Genomic DNA, 15,541 nt, shown 5'->3' on the forward strand with positions numbered 1-15,541 from the left:
TCTTAATCAAAATTGCGGTATGTATTTTAATCTATTTAATCTATATATATATATATATATATATATATATATATATATATATATATATATATATATAAATGGATGTATGTTTGTGGGTATGTGTGTATTTTCCTTATACAAATCCAGTTTTCGTCGGATTTCTTCCAAATTTGGCACAAAGGTAAATTGTTGCTCAGGAATTCATATAGGCGGGTTTTTGGAATTTTAAAAAGACCCAAAGAGGTCTAATTTCATATTTTAACCAACATATGCACAACTAACTAGACAACAGGAACGTACCTTGTTGGTTTACAACTAGTGATAAACCGAATGCTCGTTCGGTAGATCTTAAGAGGTTCTTAAAGACTAATTACGACCCGGCTAGCGATGGTATTACTGTTTTGAGAGCTCGCTTTATAGCGAAAGGAGGCCTAGCAGTCGATATGCCATCACTGAGAGAATTACAGGCTCTAAGCAGAGTCTTTTCTGAACACCCTCTCCTATTTAAGGAGATAACCATCCGTGTGCCAACTAAGAGGAACCCTAGGGTACAACTTTTGGACTTTCCAAAGGACACAAAATGGGAGGAAATTGCACAAGCAATAAATCGAAAGTTTGATCTCGAGGAGGGATCAGATTTCAAATTTTTATTTAAACTAGCTGGAAAAAGGGAGCTGGAAAATTGGGTGATTGAGACCACTCCTTAGGCTTACAACAATTTAATGACATATCCAAAACTTAAGGTACAATGGACAGTTCACACTATTAGAGAATTTTTGGGCGTCAGACGCTGTTTTAGATGCCAAGGGTTTGGTCATATGGCAAACAACTGCAAATCTGAAGCACATCACTGTGGGTATTGTTCAGAATCTCATAAAGGTCAGAAGAGTAAGACAAAAGTACCTTATTGCTTTAACTATTGTATTAGCAACGAGAGGAATGGAACATTTTACAATGCAGAGTACCCAGCTTATTCACTGGACTGTCCATGCTACCAAAGGATAGCATTGAAAGTTTCTCTTTTCATCTCTTATGTCTAAACTTTCTCAAAATATTCCAAATTCCTCTCTTCCCATTCTTCCTACAGTTTCCGCTTTGCCTCTGGCTCCTACCGATAGTATATCTACATTAACCTGTGACTTTCTAAACGTGCTACAAATCAATTTAAACCATTGCGAATCAGCAACAGCCATCTTATCATCAACTGTCGCCGCTAGAAATGTTCAAATTTTGCTTTTTCAAGAACCGTACATTAAAACTGGTAAAATTAGTGGTTTCCCTATAGCCTGGAATGTGTTGCTATCCCGCAGTGGCAAAGCTGCAATAGCTATCACCACCAAACTAATTTCTCCATTCGTTTCACAAATAGGCCAAGACTTTGTTTCATTTAAAATCAACATTAAAGGGACAACAAACGTAATAATATCAGCATATTCATCGCCAGCAGAGCCTTTACAAAATCTCCTTCAAGAATTGCACGATTATTTTACAACTACTTCTTTTCCAGTTTTGCTTGGGGGTGACTTTAACGCCCATAGCAGGGTCTAAGGATATTCTGATGAAGATACTAGATGCCGCCTATTTTAGGATTGCATTGCAACAAATAATTTAAATATACACAACTCTGCTAATTCTCCTCCAACATTCTCAAAAGGAGGACGTGAAGGATCGTCGGACCTAACACTATCAAGGTATATGAGCACATCTCTTTCCTGGGAAGTTTTAGAAGATCTTTCACTAAGCGATCACTCATATATTTTAATATCTTTGCATCAGTCAGTTGAAACAATAAATTTCGTACGTTTCAAATCTAAATATAATGCCTCTGTTTTCAAGTCAAAAATAAAACATGACATTTATCCATTTCTTCAAGATTTGACGAACACAACTTCAACTACCGAACTGGATATTTTCTTGGAAACTCTTAACCTTAAACTACAATGCTGCGCTAAAGAGAGTTTTAAACTCAAATGCTTCAAAACATAGTCTAAACCGTCTTGGTGGAGTGAAGAACTCACGATTCTCAAAAAGAAGGTTAGAGCTTGTAGACGTAGGTTTCAACGTCAATCCCAGCCAGAGCTGAAAGTCAATTTCCGTACCATATATAGCAAACATATTTCACTTTATAAGAAAACTATCCGAAAAACTCGCAAAGACGCCTGGAAAAAGTTTTGCACTAACATGACAACTGCTTATGCAAAACCGTACAAAATAGCTTTCAAGACAGTTGTTCTGCCATCAATTCTGCAAGAAAGAATGGGATTTATTGACTCTGAAGAAATGTTTTTGAAGTCTCTCTTAAATCATTTCTTCCCTCCGGCATCAGATGATATAAGAGCCAATGACCATTCAGTCACTTTACCAGAGTCTCCAGCATTCACATCGCAGGAAGTAAATTTTGCTATGAAACAACTACCAAAAAATGAAGACCCAGGTTATGACGGCGTTGATTCCCATATTTTGTGTTATGTTCACTCTGTTTTTCTAGATCTATTGCTGAATTTCTTTATTGCCTGCCTTCAGTTTCAATACTTTCCTAAAGCTCTGAAACACGGTGTACTTCTTCTATTTCACAAACATAGCAAACCACTTAATTTATTTACGTCATACAGGTCAATCACATTACTTCCCGTTTTATCTAAAATTCTAGAAAAACTTGTTCGTAACAGATTACAGTACCATCTTTATAGCTCTGATCTCAATAGTCCTCATCAATTTGGATTCACATCTGGACGCTTTACGGAGAATGCTTTACAAAATCTTTTTGATAAAATTTACAGCTGCATAAATAATGACAGGCTGACCCTATTGATTTCAATCGATGTAATTGGAGCCTTTGATAATATAACATGGATATCGATATTGCAGCAACTCCTCCGTTCAAAGCGCGAAAGTGGTGTTTATGAATTATACAGGAGTTTTTTTATCAAGAAGAAATATTAATATCATTTCAATTTTCACTTTGGTGAACGCAACCCCATCCAAAGGATGTCCGCAAGGGTCTTGTAGTGGCCTAGAACTTTGGAACCTTCTTTTAGCACCTCTACTTGACATTTCATGGTCTGTAAACGTCCATATACAAGCATTTGCAGATGACATCATCTTTGTAGTGTCAGCCTCAACTTGGAATGAACTCGAGTCCTCAGCCAGTGAAGCACTTGCAAGACTGCATGTTTGACTCCAGGAAAACAAGTTACAAGCTTGTCCGGAGAAAACAAAATCCCTATTTCTTTCTAAACCTAGAAACTACGTTCGACAGCCCATCATAAAACTTGGCGAAAATTTTATCAACATGTACAAAGATATTGATTATCTTGGAGTCAGGCTGGATAAAAAGCTCAGCTGCTCAGCACACTTGGAAAAAATCCATGAAAAATCAATTCTTCTTCTGAGTAAGCTACAATGCATATCTGGAAAATCTTGGAGAGCAAATATCCAACTACGCAGATTGCTATACCAAACAGTAATAGAACCTTCAATTCTTTATGGAGTAGCAGTATGGGGTCAATTTTTGAAGCAGAAAGATATGAAGAAATTAGGAACTATTCAACGTCATTTCCTCCTTGTTGTCTTAGGAGCATATAACACATCAGCTTATACCACTTTGCATGTTCTTGCGGGTATTCCACCTTGCTCTTACAGTTCATCGAAAATTAGCTTTGGGAAATATATTTATCAGGAAAACCACAATTCAAATATCACCAAATAATACTTTCTCATCTAATAGCTTTGAAGAAGCCAACCAAAAATGGACAGAACATCCAAAATTACAGTGTGCAATTCCGTATATTAGTCTAGATGAACCTAATATTTCAATACTTCATACAGGAATTTTCGCGGGCGGTTTGAAAATATGTGATGAAACAGCATCAGCATTCATCCACATCTCAAATAATCAGGTTGTCTACGATTGGTCAGTCAAACTAACTGTAAATAATTCAGTTTTTTAAGCTGAACTTTTCTCCATTTTTCACACTTTACACTATATCGCATCAAAAAATATTATCTCGAGCACTACAATATTCTCAGATAATATGTCTTCTCTCAAAGCGATAATATACCCGATGCATACCTCAAAATTGGTCAGAGACATTCAAACTCTCTGCAGAGAAAACCCAAATATAAAACTAAACTGGATTAGAACTCATATGGGACACTTCGGCAATGAACGAGCCGACTTTTTAGCTAAAACCGCAGCAATGACTCTTACACATCCATTCGTCTACAAAATTCCTCCGCCAAAATCTTTCCTCAAATATCTCCTCTGGTCTGAACTTCTCCAAAATTTTCAGGAAATCTGGGACACTGCAGAAACTGGTCGGAGAGTTCATGATTTCCTGCCAAAAGTAAAACTAAAACAACGCTGCAAACATCCAGTAAAAGTACAATTTTTCAGTGCACATGGTCCATTTCCATCGGATCTACACAGATTTAAGTTAATTAGCTCACCATTATGTGTATGCAGTCAACCTGGAACTCCCAAACATTGCATAGTCAACTGTCCTCTACCCAGCTATTTCCATTGCACTTACAATTCCAACTTTTCTTTCTCCAAAAATTTTTCACCCATTCTATCTCATCCAGTTACACGCAAGAATATCCATAAAATAATGTGGCTTCTCATATCTCAAGCAGATGACTTTAAATATCCAGCCTAAAAACTTTCAAAATTGCCGTTTACATTGTATTTACAATCCATCCCAATCTTATTTAGCTTCTTCACTTGTATATTAGCTCTTTTTATCTAGTTCTTTTTATTGTTTGTTATCTTATTATTGTTATTGGTTTTTTTAATTATCAAAATTGTTCCAGCGAGTGTCGCTCGTGATCTGTTCTGTTCCCCCCAGTCACCACATCCGGTTAAACCCTCACCGGGGTTGGTACGGTGGTGATTGGTGGAGTTTAAATAAATAAATAAGCTCCCCTAAACAGGTAAACATAGTCAAGGTCACAGCTCAACTAACGAGAGCTGCACTATGCCTGATATTATTTTGCAGAAATGTTCGTTTACTCATGGTTCACTGTAGTTTACTAGTATTTAAAAAGTTTTAAGTGTTGCAAAAGCCTACTTTCTGCAGTTTACCAATTTCATAAAGAAAAGTGCTTTTTTTAACCGTTTTTTTCCTGCTATTTGAAATCCTTAGAAAAAGAAGATTTTAGTTCAATAAGACCATGACTGGTGTTATGAGGACTCCGGTGTCCTTATGATACGCCGAAAGATCGGGTGGAGGATAAGATCATGTGTTGCACATATAAATTATTTATAATAATGTTTATAACAATTTCGATAAGGTCTTTGAACTTATCAACTGTAGTCTATGATGTTGTATATATTTACAGTAAGGGAACTTCTCTTTTTTTTCTGTTTGATAGTATTTTTTTACATTTTTTAAGGAATAGCCTGTATTTCAGACTTGTGTTCCTATTATGGCCAAATCGCCCCTTTATTTTTTATTTTGTTTTGCTAAACTGCGGACAGACATAACTAAAACTTAAATATTAGCATTTATCATTTTGTTTTCTTATTTTTTGTGAGTCATTTGATGAAATTACAAAACGCGATATTAGGACATGAACATTAAGTTACCCTATTTGATTCACTTACCTTAATCGAAAAAAAGTCATGAAATAAATGAGTCAAAATCAATTATGTCGTTGTTGTCGTGACTACAACCTAAATAACTTATTATGCCAAATTAGATCCACTTCGAATGATTCCATAAAAGATGATTAAATGCAAATTTACCTATTATAGTAGTTACAGACCTCTCTTCGAAATAAATCAGTCCGAATCAACTTTTTCTTTAAGTCAATTTCATTCGGGAAGAGAACGATACAATATTTGAAATCTGTTAAACTAACAGAACAAGTTCAGAAATTTATTTTTCGTTACTTTTCACTAAGCAAATTCAATTAGTTCGTATTACAAATACCCTGAGTTGCAACTAAATAAATAAGTCTTATTTATTTACTTTTTACCGAACATTAGGACTAAATGAAGCATAAGTGATGAAAATTTTATAGCATGAAGAAGAAAAGCAATGCGAAAATGTTTCAAAAGTTTGTTGCTTTTAAGAAGAAGTATTGAAAAGATGTTTGAAAAGCCAAGAGGAACTTTCTGCACAAGTTAAGGACAACATGAAAAGGCTCTTAATGAAGCTCTCTAGACAGACTCTCTCCACAAGTGTTTAGAAATAAATGAAGTTCAACTTATTTTTTTTGAAATGAACGGTACAAAACTTTCCATCGTCTTTTGTGAAATGTTAACACCGTTACAAGTTTCTGATTTGTAAAGATATTTTAGTTTTGATATAAAACTATGCTTCAAAATGTATACTCATTTTGTAATTTTGTTGTAAGTTCTTGTTATTATCATTTCAAATATTAATTGAGATCTACGAACACTCAGCGCAGTATTTATTTGTTTAATATTATGCTTAGTTGCATTCTAAATGATTTGTCCAGTTTTTTAAGTACATGCGGGGCAAAGTTAAATACTTCATTTCTTTTACTTATTCAAAGTTTATAAAATCACTTGCCTAATCACTTATAAATAATTTTATTTACATTTCTTCATTATTAATTCCCTTATGCATGCATTCAGCCACTTTTTTTGTTCATTCACTGTTTTATTCACTCATTTATTTTTCCTAATATATTTATTTATTTATCTGTTTATTGTTTCATTTCCTTTTCATTTATTTATTCATTCTTTTATTTACCCATTTATTTGATTAAAAATATCTTTAAAATTCGAAAAGAAAATATTTTATTTGAAAAATATTTTATTTTTCGCCCCCCCCCCCCATGAGAAAAAGAAGTGAAATTTTCTACAAATTTACTGTCAGAAATTAAAAATAATGTTTAAATGCTAGTTTCATTATGAAATGTATTTTTCCTTCTATATGTACTGTTATTTTCAGAAAAAAATTTCAACTTGTTCATTTTGAAAAACATAAGTTATCTTAACTAGTTTACTGCGTCCCGTATCCCCTATATAAACTTTATTTTTAATTACATCAAAGATCTAACAGAACAAAGTTTTAACAGACGGCGAACTTGGCGTAAAAACAGGCGGGAGGAGCGTTTTTTTTTTTTTTTTTTATTGAACGGACTTCCTTTAAATTCTTAGCACGGGCATCGCCGTGCGGGTACATCTAGTTGTAAACAATAAAAAATAAATAGTTTCTAACGCTGCAGAATGTTGTAACAGAACACGGTTAATTGGAAAGTGATAAGTTAAAGGCAAGACTTACTTGTTCTCTCTCATTTTGTTGAAACAATCAATTTTGAAGAAGGCTAAGTTTTCTCTGATGATTCCTCTCTTTGCTTGCTCTTTGTGTTCCGTATTTTAGAAAACGAGTAAACGGTTTCCATGAAGCAACATGTTTGTTCAGCAATGTTTCTAACATGCTGAATGTTCTAATGGAAGAGTAATTTTAAGGATTAAATTTTTTGAGCTTTTTTTTTTTCCTGGGTATATAGGACATGAGTGTTGTGATAATTTTGCTTTAAAGTATCTTACTCAGTTTTACACTTATTTTTTTATATATACATGCACCAGCAATAAAAATAAAGACTCAAAAAATATATATTTAAATTAGAACACAAAATAGTTTTCTTTTCACTTTTTTCAATACATTTTAATTAAATGTTTGCTTATAGCTAATATAACATTTTTGAATGTTCATGATTAGGCAGATCAAATAAATAGCTTAATAATAGACATTGTCTTGGTAAAAGCTGTTTAAGAACTCGTCTCTTGAATAAATGTCTCTCTTGACTGTCTTCTGCAATATTTTCATATTAAGAACTGCTTAACAGACTATCAAATAAAAGTTATTTTTATATCTATCTAGGTGTTAAAAGACGCTACATAATAACTAGCCAAACATTATATCCGAAATATTTTATATATAAAGAGGTTGTCTCAAAAGGTCGTTGCCAAACGGAACGTGCAGACCTGTTATACATTGAAAAACAAGATCTACACAAGAACTTGTGTGCGAAAAGGTGAACAATGACCGCTAGAGAGCAGTAATCACAGGCTGATGAGACAGTGGGAAGTGTGATCATTTCAGGGGGATTACCTATCATACTTTTCTAGACAGGATGTTTCCGGTTCTGATGGTTAACGTTCCAGAAGCTATACGACGAAACATGTGGTTCCAACATGTGACTTATATCAGAGAGCACATAACCTAACTTTTCCCCAGAGCCATGAAGTCCTTTTGGCTCAGTGGTTAAAGCACTGAGTTAGCAAGCATCATAAAAGTCCGTGGTTCAAATACCAACCCGGACACGCATCGCTCCTCCTCGTCGTCCACGTAATGATAATTCGTACACCACATAATGATGATCCGGCAAGGCAACAGATGACGCCATGTAAAGCAACATTATGAATACGCCATAGGCACTTCATTCCTCGAGCAGTGCTCACTCGGTCTCCCGACCGCTGGCGTCCATTCTCACGCGCCCGACTGCAGATGTTCATATAATTACGCGCCTCTCGCTCTGCAGCAGCAACTCTCCGCAACGACAGTTGCAGCGAAAATGCACAACTACAACCAGAATGCCTGGCTTCTCGGCGCCTCATTTGTTAATAAATTGAATCGCTCTTTCACTTCTCCGGTCCATCATTAAGAGGGAAGTAATGTGGTGTGTATCAGAGAGCAAATAATCTAACTTTGCCCCCCGAGCCTTGAGGTCCTCTTGGCATAGCGGTTTAAGCACTGAGTTAGCATTATAAAGGAAATCCTAACCCGGACACTCATCGCTCCTCTTCGTCGTCCACGTAATGATGATCCGTACGCCACAAACATGATGGAGCGCCTGAGCATTTTAGCCCAAGTGTATAGGAATATCTCCATAGGGCATATTTTGAGCACTGGATTGGCAGAGGAGGACCACTCAGATTTCTTCCGCAATTCCCTAGCATTACTCCCTTGCAGTTTTACATCTGGGGAGGCATGAAGTCCATGATATACGAGATTCCTGTGACATCGAACACGGATCTTGTCATCAAGATCGTGGAAATGGCAGTACGTATGCGTGACACACCATCGCATTTTGAACGACTCCGTTAATCCATCGTCGACGTTGTGAAGCTTGCATTGTCGCGAATGAAAGGAATTTCAAATCTTTTCTGTAATTCTCATATATGTAATAGACGATGATCGAGTAACGCGTGTGTTTCAGCAATGAAAATCGCGCCACGGCGTAGTAATTTGATAATATGCTTCGGTAGTGTTTAACATGCAGAGAAAGGCTTTATTGGGACAGAGCTGAAGTCGATCCGGTAACTTAACTGTTTTACTGGCAAGACCGTATCATTTCAGAGGAATGAAGAAAGAAACGAAAAAAAAAACTGTAATGAACGAGACTTACTGGAGTTTAGGGTTAATACACTGAAGTTAGGGTTACCATTAACACTATTAAAATATCACCAAACAGGCAATAACTTCGTTTAAACGTATAAGCAATTTTCACCCGTCATCCTTGACGGGCGATTTTCTAGTTTAAAAATATTTTTTAATAAAAGACATGTTTAAACTTCATCTGGAGTCATTTCTTTCTCCGCCACTATATCTGCGAACATTGCCCTCTAGTGAACGCGGTTCCCATTTTCTGACACAAGTTCCATTGTAAATCTTGTTTGCCAAGGTACAGTGCTGGTCAAATTATTAGACTAAAGAGATTTTTTTGTTTTTTTTGTTTTTTGTTCACTATTTGTACTAAAATACTATTTATTTTACTGTTAAAGTACAGTACAGACTGTACACTGATTATTACGTTATGTTAGCATAATTTAATGTTTGCAGGTGGAAGCACTGTCTGCTTTGTTTATGTCCTTTGTTTATCTACCTACCAGAAACATAACCTCAATCAGCTTAAACAGTTCACTAGTTCTATTTATTAGTGTGTTCTGTTATATTTAAAGTTGGTTTTATGTAATTAGTGAGTATGTGTATGTGAGTATATATAATAGTGAGTATAAACAATTTTTTACCTCCTTTTTTAAAAAGTGTTAAGAAATGGTGTGAACCTTGTGAAAAGTACGCCAAAAAGACTTAAAATGCTCATCAAGAACAAGGGAAAGCATACTAAATATTAGATAATTATTTCACTGTTCGTTAATGTGTCTATAGTTATGTAATCAATAAAGAATTTGCTTTTAAAACAGTCTTAGTCTAATAATTTGGCCAGCACTGTATGATAGACCAGCACGTTCAGTTTGGCAACGACCTTTTGAGACACTATATACTTATTTATTGTGAAAATCTGATGGATATGAATTAATACCGCTTGCATGAGCTGACCTAGTACCTCTGTGCTCATGTATGCATTTTGTTCTCGTCTGTCAATAGCATCCATCACTGGCAAACATAGTTTGAGTTGGTATGCTAAAGCTCGTTTGGATATTTTAGTATCAAAAAAAAAAAAAAAAATGACGGAGTAGAGCTGCTGAATCAAATGTCGTAAATTTATGTAAATAGAACTAAAAGTTGAAAAATTCGGCTTAAAAAATATATTTCGAGTATCTTAAATTTCTTGATTACAATGGGCTCGCGAAAATTCATGCCTCGTGAGAAAAAAAGTTATTTTACAGTATATAGTTTTAGAGCGACTGGAATATATGGATGAACTTATTACCAAAATGAACCATCAAACATCATATTTTTTTTATTTTCAATAAGAAGATCCAGTGTTATATTAATATAGAAAAATACACATATAACATATTTGCAACTTCTGGCTTTTATCCAAGATCGAGGGGGCATTAATAGTCGGGGGGGGGGGGGGGGCTACGGAGAAGAAACTGCAAGTTGTGATAAAATTATGAAACTCGGCATGCTTGTAGACATTGTATAAACAAAAATTTTAGGAAGGGGAGGCATTTCAAAATCCCGACCCAAACCCCCCTGGTAGCCATTTTTGGTCCAAAACTAAAAACGGCGATTCTTTTTCAATTTTCGTTATTATAATTTTTTAAATCATTGGTTGTGTCATTCTATGGATGTTTATTACATTTGTTACTATTTAAAACTTTAAAAATGTTTAATTTCAGAAATAACTTCACAGAAAGTGGATTAAAAAAAAATCGATATTTTTAAATTGTGAGTTCCCTGAAGTGAATTTTTTCCCCCATAACAGAATTACAGGTTTCTGAATTTGAACATACATTACATTAGTGTTATGTCAAAGTAGGGTTCCAGTTATCCGAATTCTAATTGCCAGAACTGTCCAATTATCCGGTCATGATGCCCCTCGTTTTAAATGACTGAGCACGCATAATTGAAACTATTTGCGAAGTGTATAATAGAATAAGGACTTGAAGAAAAAAAGGGAGAAATTAATTTCGGGACAACATAATTCTAATAGAAAAAAATTTTAAGTTAAATTTTAAATTTCTGTTCATTATTATTATTACTATTGTTGCTGTTGTTAATTCTCTGTCACCCAATTGATCATCAGTAAGCTTTTTCTCATTTTATAAAAAAAAAATACATAAAAAAAAATATGCATAAACAAATTCAAGTTTTGGAGCACCGTATTAAAGCTGGTGCTTTTAAAATTAAACTTTATTAGATCATAGATTTCAACCAACTTTAGTATCTGTACTGAAACTTTGAAGGAGCTGATTTTGTGTGTGTGTGTGTGTGTTTTTTTTTTCTCATTTTATTGCTATACGCTATACATATACTTTAGTAACTATGCTGGATGGTTACCAGTTCTTATTCAACATCTTTTTCTATAACCCACAAACCTTCCACACGTACACAAAGCCTTTGAAAAAGTAACGTTTGTTGTAAAAAAAGACAATGAACGTGTTTTTTGTAATTGGATCGGACCATGCTTAGCAAAATAATGCGATAGTGAAAGGAGATGGTGGGGCTATTGGTCTTTCACAGATCCAACTGCGTTAAGAAGATGGGTGTTGGCTGGTCTTCAAATTATCGATTTAATTACACAGTTTGAAAAAGTTACCTCTGCTGATTTAAAGAAACGTTGTATATGCGCAATGAAGGAATGTTAAGTTTCCAAAGCATGTTTTCAAGAAAGGTCTTGAAGAGAAATAGCTAAACATGAGAATCCATTTTTAGAGTCATCGAAAGAATTGTTCTCATTGGAGACGAATGTAGCAGTAGAATATGTGGAGCAACTGATAAAGATTGGGTAAGTTGAGGAAAAAAAACAGTGAACAAATTTATAGAGAAAAGAATTGTGACTCAAAAGTCGCTTTATGTTCACGGGTAGAAAAACAATAACCTTTTAGCATTTCATTTTTCCAGAAAAATCAGTAAGTCTGCTCTTTTACTGAAAAGATTAAAATCCGATACAGATTCGTTTTCAAAACTTTTCATTATTCGCAATACCGTAAATTTCAACCTAGTTGAATTTCTCCTCTATGAAATCACCCTCCATCGATTTCAATAAATGGAGCTCTTTGAACGTGAAATAAATCTGGTCAATAACATTCCTGCTCAGTAAGTTAAATTACAATACTACTACTGATGAAAACAACTCGAGAGAATAAGAAAACGAGTTAAGATAGGATGATGAAGATGCAAATGACGAACGGTAATTTTAAAATGAATGCAATAGAGATACATTGTGACGCCATTGTATATGATAGTTCTTTCATCGTTCACATAAAACGACCTAGGACAGAAAATTTTTCGGTGGAGTATCTGCATTCTTTTCAAGATACAACAAGCAAGACATATAAGAAGAATAAGAGAAAGATATCATTTTAGAGAAAATGGTTTGCTTTCTAAGAACTGGTGCAGTTTCTACGAAACGCAGATAAGACAGAATTGTTTTCCATAATTGCACTAGCTATAAGATCTTATGTTTGCCCTTAATGATGTGACGGTGATTTTCATCGAATAAGACATCTCTAGTACCATAAAATCACGAGGAAGCTAATTTCTGGATCTTCGTTCATGTTTTGCATGCTACAATAAGAGGACACATGAGCACATTCGCTGGAACTGTTGACAACGATGCTTCCATCAGCTGGTACAAAAAGGGGATAAAGAAGATTTTGGAGCTGGAAAACACCTTCGATTTATACTAGTCCAAGACTTAGCGTACAAATTCGATCTGCAAAAATCAGTTGTTCTAAGAGAATTCCACTCATTCTCAGTGGAACTCTCATGGTTACCTCTTTTCTTGCAGGTCGGAAAAAAGTGACGATGTGGAAATGATGAAAAGACTACCCTGATGTTATTGGTGTATTTTCATATATATATATCCTAACCTAAAAAAATGCACACCTAATTAAAAATTTCAAATATCTTAGTGATTCATTAATCTTTGCTACTACTCGTCTACATGCAACTTGCCGTCCGTAAATGAAGCTGGAAACTTTTTCCACCAGCGAACAATGATCAATAAATAACTTACCACCCACAGCTGAAGCCCTAAGGCAAGTTATTTAGTGCTTATCAAAGTGGACATCAGTGGGGCAGTATGTCCAAAAATTTAGCCTTAACTTCAATTTATGATTGGGGTTTTACAGTAACTGATGAAAAGCACGTTCTCATTTGTTTGAGTTTGCACGAAGGTTCAAGTTCTGGTGAAAGCGAATTTACGTTATGCAAGAGTAAAAAAAAAAAAAAACTGCTCTCAAATAACATGTGGGTGCTTCAAAAATGGACTTACCTAAACACCTATGTATAAATACTGCAATGGAATATGTTATGTACTCGTGTAAATTACTTGTAAATTCAAACGTTTTAAATTGCCTTCTATATAATCGTTGTATGCATCACTTAATCTTAGCTTTATTAACGTAGCACTAAACTTCTTATTGTAATAATTAAATATTTCTTCCTGTTACATTGTTTAAAACATAGAACAATCGCATCAAATCGTTTAATGAGAAAAAACTTGAAATTTGTTTTAAAGGTTTAATAATAATAAAGATTGGAGTTCTGTAAAAATAACGTTCGTGCCCTCTCCCCCTTATTTCAAGTGCACATATGACTGATAAAACTGCAGAATGTGAGTTAAACTTCCAAAACATTGCGTACTTCATTTCCAAGTGTTTGAAGGGTTTTTTTTTTTTCTCCCATCGACAATGAATATTGATTTCGTTTTAACTAATCAAAGTGCTGTATTTATTCTTAAACAACAATTCAAATGTTTGATTCAAGTTTTGAAAAATTACTAGCTTTGGTTATGGTTTTCAATTTTTAGTTTTATTCTTAGTTTTGTAATCAATTTTTAATAGTAAACTTTAAAACATAGGCTCGGATTTTCTGATGTTTCGGATTTCTGGGGTTCGGATTATTGGGTTCCACTGTAAACGAATTGATTTTCTTCTAAACAGTGCTTTAAAATGCATAAAAAAAAACATTCCTCAAACGACCCCTCAAGAAATGTTAAAGACTTTGATTAGTTAAAGTTTTTTTTTAAACAAGTTTTTAAAATTAATTTTAAAATTAGGAGGTTTAGAGATATTTTGATGACTTTTTACGCTTTAGTAAGCATAATAGAACTCCCAAAAGAAGATACAGTGGGTATTTTTCAAAAATAGAAAAGAAAAGTAGTTTTAGATTTCTGACCAAAAATGGCTGCCAGGGGTTTTTTGGGGGGATTTTGATTGTTAGTACATTGTCTACATGCATGCCAAGTTTCATGATTTTATCACAAAATGCAGTTTCCGGCTCCCTCTACTATAAAGGGTTAGTGCTGCTTTAGTTGTTTCATCATTTTACCTGTCATTGAAAAATCCGACAAGAGCACCAAGCCTTACGTTAGTCAAACTCTGTTTTCCAGCGACTGACGCTATTGACAGACGATAAAAAAAAAAAGTTCCGCATGCGCAGATAGGCTCAAAATCCAGTCATACAAGCGTCTATGAATGTTATCCGGCTAGTCTTCGCACAGAAACTGAGGTCGGATAATTTTCTCACAGCCCTTGTTCACATATATACAGGGAGTTCGATTTAACCTGTAAGACCTCTATTTTCGCAAACCGTTAGTCTTAGATGCATACTTTCAATCGCAAAATTGTTCAAAATCAGATGCAGGGACCTAGGGCCCGTACAAAAAGCTAAATTTCATAATTTTTGACCCATTTTTATTTTTGTTTCAAATTTTCAATATCTTAACCCTGCATCTGATTTTTGAACATTTTTGCAATTGAAAGTATGCATAAAGGACTAAAGGTTGCGAAAATAGAGGTCTTGCAGGTTAAAACGTAGTAAATATATATGGGTCAGACCCGGGTGAAAAGTTTCGTTGCAAGTCAAGAAAGGAAGTGGGGGGGGGGGGAGAGAACTATCGCAATAACATTTTCTGTGAATGCACACATATAGCAAAACAATTTCATTTTCAACTAAGATTTATGATTTTTTTAAATCCTTAAGCAAAATTGAATAATTTTCTGCAAATAAATTTTCATCACACAAAATAAATATATGCACACAGCATTTAACTTGACAGTTTAACGTAACAGTTTTATTAAAATATCAAAAGAGTTTTTACTTTAATTGAGGCAGTGAGAAGCGAAGGGATGCAAGTGGCAAAA

The sequence above is a fragment of the Uloborus diversus genome, chromosome 6, assembly GCF_026930045.1.
Source record: "Uloborus diversus isolate 005 chromosome 6, Udiv.v.3.1, whole genome shotgun sequence".
In the NCBI taxonomy this organism is placed as follows: domain Eukaryota; kingdom Metazoa; phylum Arthropoda; class Arachnida; order Araneae; family Uloboridae; genus Uloborus; species Uloborus diversus.